The sequence below is a fragment of the Limulus polyphemus genome, unplaced genomic scaffold (genome assembly GCF_000517525.1).
Source record: "Limulus polyphemus unplaced genomic scaffold, Limulus_polyphemus-2.1.2 Scaffold3999, whole genome shotgun sequence".
NCBI classification, from domain to species: Eukaryota; Metazoa; Arthropoda; class Merostomata; order Xiphosura; family Limulidae; genus Limulus; species Limulus polyphemus.
Genome location: NW_013669609.1, coordinates 11,281 through 17,145, shown reverse-complemented (window position 1 = coordinate 17,145; position 5,865 = coordinate 11,281). Strand labels below are relative to the sequence as shown.

Genomic DNA, 5,865 nt, shown 5'->3' with positions numbered 1-5,865 from the left:
TTCCTAACGGTGACGTTAGGTAATGTCTTCATAAAAGTTCTAATGAAGTTGAATGATTTGTAATGTTCGAACTTTGTAAATGCTCCTGGTCAAATATCTGAAGTTTTCCGATTGATAAGCGTTATAGCTTTCCAAGTTTATAGCACACTGACTATAGCAAATTAATAATAGATACTACTCTTTTGGCGCGGCGCGTTGGTTATATTTATAGGCGTGTGGGGAGTTTCTCAAAATTTCAGTTTTACGTAACAATACTAAGCGTTTACGTACACACATATATTGTTGATTCTTACTCTCGAGAATCTTCTACAACTTTGGAAAACAGGCAGAAGTTTCGCAATACATATTTAACAGTATAAGCTATGCATGTTTTTTAAATATAAACTTAATCTAAACAAACGTTGATATTAAAATAAATGTATAATAATAAATTCGTCATAACATATATGTATATCATTATTATATTTTCTGTAATTTTTGATTCTTCTCCATTTGAACTCAATGGTTTATCAAACTGCGGCCATAAGAGCTGACTTTTGAATACCCATGTCTGCTTGTATCCCATAAGTCATTAAAGGTATCCAGGGTAACCTCTTGACATGAGTGTTAGATTTGTCTCAGTTAGGCCCATAGCAACGGGAAACCCACAGGGGCGTGGCCTCCTCCAAAATCGTTATTGACCTTATTTAGAAAAAAAAGAAGAGGGATTGATGCAAATCCCATTTAATTACAAATATATTTATTTACGTTCATTTGAAACAAATACCATTTTTGCGGAATTCACTTTAAGAGAAGTTAAAAGTTGTATAACTTTATAATGGTTATTAAAGTAAAATGATTTTCTCCACTATTTTAGTCCCCACGCAATGAAAAACTTTGAGTATAGACTTGGGCTCAATCCACAAAATTAGTTTTTCATTCTTGCCCAAGTAAACTTGAAAGTTCACGTTTTAGTATGTCGACAATGGCTTTAGCAGACTGAGTCGTGGTAGTTTGATTGTCTCGTTTGTCCAATATGAGTAAATCCAGGCTCAAGCAGTCTTAATCGTGGTAGTTTAATTGTCTCATTTATATAATATGAGTAAATCCAGGCTCAAGCAGTGTTAATCAGGGTAGTTTAATTGTCTCATTTATATAATATGAGTAAATCCAGGCTCAAGCACTTTGAATCGTGGTAGTTTAATTGTCTCATGTATATAATATGAGTAAATCTAGGCTCAAGCAGTGTTAATCAGGGTAGTTTACTTGTCTCATTTGTATAGTGTGAGTAAATCCAGGCTCAAGCAGTGTTAATCAGGGTAGTTTAATTGTCTCATTTGTATATTATGAGTAAATCTAGGCTCAAGCAGTCTTAATTGTGGTAGTTTAATTGTCTCATTTGTCCAATATGAGTAAATCTAGGCTCAAGCAGTGTTAATCAGGGTAGTTTAATTGTCTCATTTATATAATATGAGTAAATCCAGGCTCAAGCAGTGTTAATCAGGGTAGTTTAATTGTCTCATTTATATAATATGAGTAAATCCAGGCTCAAGCAGTGTTAATCAGGGTAGTTTAATTGTCTCATTTATATAATATGAGTAAATCCAGTGAACTTTGAGATTTATTTCTCATGTTTGTACTTATTTTAGGAAGCTTAGTTCCTCTCTCTTTGTAATAAGTAATGCCTCCAGAGAAATATTATCAAATAATGTCCAGCATATATATATATATGAAATAAAATAATTGTTCACTTATCTTGTCCAGGGCCTTATAACCAACTAGGCTGCAGCCTAGGGGCGCCCACACCAATGCTTTCTTTTTTTATGTATTACAGTGGAATGCAACTACTCGCCCGGTCGCCCCCACCACAATTGTGACCTTGTAAGAGGGCGAGCGTGCTCCTCAGCTCATAAAGTGCGCTCAATCATTGAATGAAGTTACAGGATTTCTCAATTTGTCCTCAAGGAGAGAGAGCCTAGGGCGAGAAAATAGACGATTCGGCCCTGATTTTGCTTCTACTTCCTCTCTAGTATATTGCATATGTTGTAGCCTTTATTTTGATTCTGTGTTATTGTTAACCCGGAAAGTATAATTTGTTTGTTTCGCGTAAAACTACACGGGAATTATCTGCGCTAGCCGTCCCTAATTATGAATTGATAGACTAGAGGGAAGATAACAACAATTTTTTTTGCTGTGCTGTTCCAATCGAATAATTTAATTTGACCGACGTTCTTATAATGCACTCACAGGATTTTGCACCAACGGAGCTCGAACTATGGTCCCTAGGTTCCACAATCGGACACGCGAATCTGGGAGAAGCCTTAACGAAACGTGATGAATGTGTCGTTAATGCCTGGAACTTTCTTTCATTTTCGGAAACAATTTGAACCAATATATACAAAACAAGTTATATTAATGTGAATTAGCAAGTTTTGTTAATCAGTTAGTGAATAATAAGTGCATGATTTAGTCAGTTAGTTAGTTGAGTGCTATGAATATTGCGTTGGTGTTTTGACGAAATAGGATTTCTGTTAGATGTAGTTTATTTGTAAAGTTAGGCCTGTCGGCGATGTTTGTTGTTTGTTTGTTTTTAAGTATGCACAAAGCTACACAAGGGCTATTTGTGCTCTGCCCACCACGGGTATCGAAACCCGGTTTCTAGCGTTGTAAGTCCGCAGACATACCGCTGTGCCATCGGGGGGCGCCTGTCGGCGAAGGTTGATTACGCTGAAATGTTTGTTTGTTTTGAATTTCGCGCAAAGCTACACGAGGGCTATCTGCGCTAGCCGTCCCTAATTTAGCAGTGTAAGACTAGAGGGAAGGCAGCTAGTCAAACCAGCCACTGCCAACTATTGGGCTACTATTCTACCAACGAATATTGGGATTGGCTGTCACATTATAACGCTCTCACGGCTGAAGGGACGAGCATGTTCGGGGACGGGATTCGAACTCGCGCCCCACTAAATGTCCTAACCACCAGACCATGCCAGATCATCCTAGTTGTTAATCTCAATGAAATAACAATCAGCACCCTCTATTTTTTGTCTCAGATTTACAAAAATAATATAAATATAAATACCTAAATATGGCCAAAACTCAGGAAAGTAATCTCATGGAAATATCAGTATAGTGGCAATTTTTTCACTATGATTAAAATCAAAACGAATACTTGTTACACTTATCTTTATACAGAATCTAAAGTTAATAGACTTAACATACAGAAAATGTTCTAAGTTTACCATACTTTACAGTTAACATGGATGTTAACTGTAAACTAAAGAATAAACCACTAATATGAAAATCAAAGGGAATCTTTAAGCATACCGACACTTATATAATACATACCGGAACATATATAATACAAAAACCAATCACAGTCGCCCTTCAAACACACCTTTTGGCCTAAGTTCACAAACGTAAAATAACTATCCACAACACTGGATTCACAGATTATGGGCTGGTGAAAACTTAAAGCTATATATGGATCATTTGACCTTAGATTTGCTCTTAAACAATAAAGAAAGTTGAAAACTAAAATTTACCTAAAAAAGAGCGGATCCAGGTAAAATGATTAATTAGATCATTTGGATACACCTATAGAAAACCAAAACAACTACAAATAGGCACAATCTACAAAAGTAGGTAGCTAAGAAGCAAAAAAAGGAAATAAGAGTTTATGGACACCCCTTGTTTCCCACACCAGTTGTCTTCATGCGCCTTTCAAAATAATAGTTCATGGACACCGCTTCTGTCCCACACCACTTGTCTTCATGCGCCTTTCAAAATAATAGTTCATGGACACCTCTTGTTTCCCACACCAGTTGTCTTCATGCGCCTTTCAAAATAATAGTTCATGGACACCACTTCTGTCCCACACCACTTGTCTTCATGTGCCTTTCAAAATAAAAAGTTCATGGACACCCCTTCTTTCCCCCACCAGTTGTCTTCATGCGCCTCTCAAAATAAGAGTTCATGGACACCCCTTCTTTCCCCCACCAGTTGTCTTCATGCGCCTCTCAAAATAAGAGTTCATAGACACCCCTTCTTTCCCCCACCAGTTTTCTTCATGCGCCTCTCAAAATAAGAGTTCATAGACACCCCTTCTTTCCCACACCACTTGTCTTCATGCGTCTCTCAAAATAAGAGTTCATGGACACCCCTTCTTTCCACACCAACTGTCTTCATGCGCCTCTCAAAATAACAGTTCATGGACACCCCTTTTTTTCTCTAACAGCTGTCATTGTGCGCCTATCAGAAAGTATCCTTGAGATATTACAAATAATATACTAAATAAAACATAACCCATCCTACAATTTAATCCCTATATTAATACCTTGTTGGCCCTTTTACTAGAACACCAATCTAATGTCATGAAGGAAATCTTTTGCTGTGATAATGAACTCATAATGGCATGAATTGCACGAGATGCTAGAAGATATCTTATGTAATTGTTTGTCAAAGAATATTGTCCGTATTCGGTGACAAATGTACAAAATTGAGTTTCTTTTCAAATATACTCACTTGGATTGAGATTTGATAATTATGTTGGCCAAGGAATATTACCAAAGTCAGTATCGTGATCCTCAAATCAATTTAAAATATAGAAGTATGGAGAATTATATCTTACTCATTAGGTGGAAAAGCAGTATTGTGCAGGAAACATGATTGAGGACAACATTCAACTAAACTCTGGGCGTTGTTCACCCTTTTAAAGGAGTCGAAGACCTAAAACACTGCCACTATAATGTCTTCACACCATTACACCACTTCCAGTGGCTTATATTAACAGAAAAATCAAGTTGAGTCATGATCCTCATTCTGTATTTCAGAGAGTACTGCTTTCACACTGGCATTACTAGCACTATCCCCACACCATTACACCACTTCCAGTGGTTTGTATTATCAAAGGAGTCAAAAGTCAAGAACCATTCTGTATTTCAGAGACTACTGCTTTCACACTGACATCACTAGCACTATCCCCACACCATTACGCCACTTCTAGTGGTTTCTATTATCAGAAGAATAAAGTTGAGTCAAGAACCTCATTCTGTATTTCAGAGACTACTGCTTTCACACTAACATCACTAGCACTATCCCCACACCATTACGCCACTTTCTAGTGGTTTGTATTATCAGAAGAATAAAGTTGAGTCAAGAACCACATTCTGTATTTCAGAGAGTATTGCTTTCACACTGACATCACTAGCACTATCCCTATAGGGTTATGGCATTACTAGTTTTGCATTAATATTCTAAATATTACCTCATCTTCACACTCCTCGGTCTATTTGAATTCTCGTATGAACGAGTTGAGATGTGAGCATCATGAAGTCCAGAAAGGTTTATTTGTTGTATGACGCAAAATCTCACTCAATTCAGTGGGCAATCTATATTTTCAAAGTCTGGCGTCATACTGTTATCACCTTCCCTTGGCCAGTCTTAATTCATACCTCCTAACTGTGTGGATCTCAAAAGTTGATTTCTCTCTTCAAAAGGAAATGTTTCAGATTCTAAACAGTATTCTATAGTTTTTCTATGCTTTATTTATCTTTTAAGATCAGTGAATTGTATATTCATAAGGTAATTCCCCTTCCCCGTGTAATGCAAGGAAAATAATCCCTTTGAGTATTAGAAAAGTGGTGGAGGTTTTATGTAGTCTAAAAAGAATTACCCAAAATGTTACAACTTTGTGCACACGTTGAAGTCTGATTCGGTCTACTGAATTCATCTAATTCAACTTGTTAATACCCTGAGGCTGAATTTAGAGAATTCTTGCATTTGGGGTATCTAGACACTCACCTATTCCAAAAGTTTTGTTTGTTTGTTTTTGAATTTCGCGCAAAGCTACATGAGGGCTATCTGCGCTAGCCGTCCCTAATTTAGCAG

At 36.9% G+C, this 5,865-nt stretch overlaps 1 protein-coding gene across 1 annotated transcript in view; it reads left to right on the top strand.

Annotated features, from left to right (window-relative positions):
* Positions 1 to 5,865, top strand: part of LOC106470431 (serine-rich adhesin for platelets-like) — a gene marked incomplete at its 3' end in the record, with an annotated part of 87,847 nt that overhangs the window by 71,751 nt on the left and 10,231 nt on the right. The window lies entirely within an intron of this gene.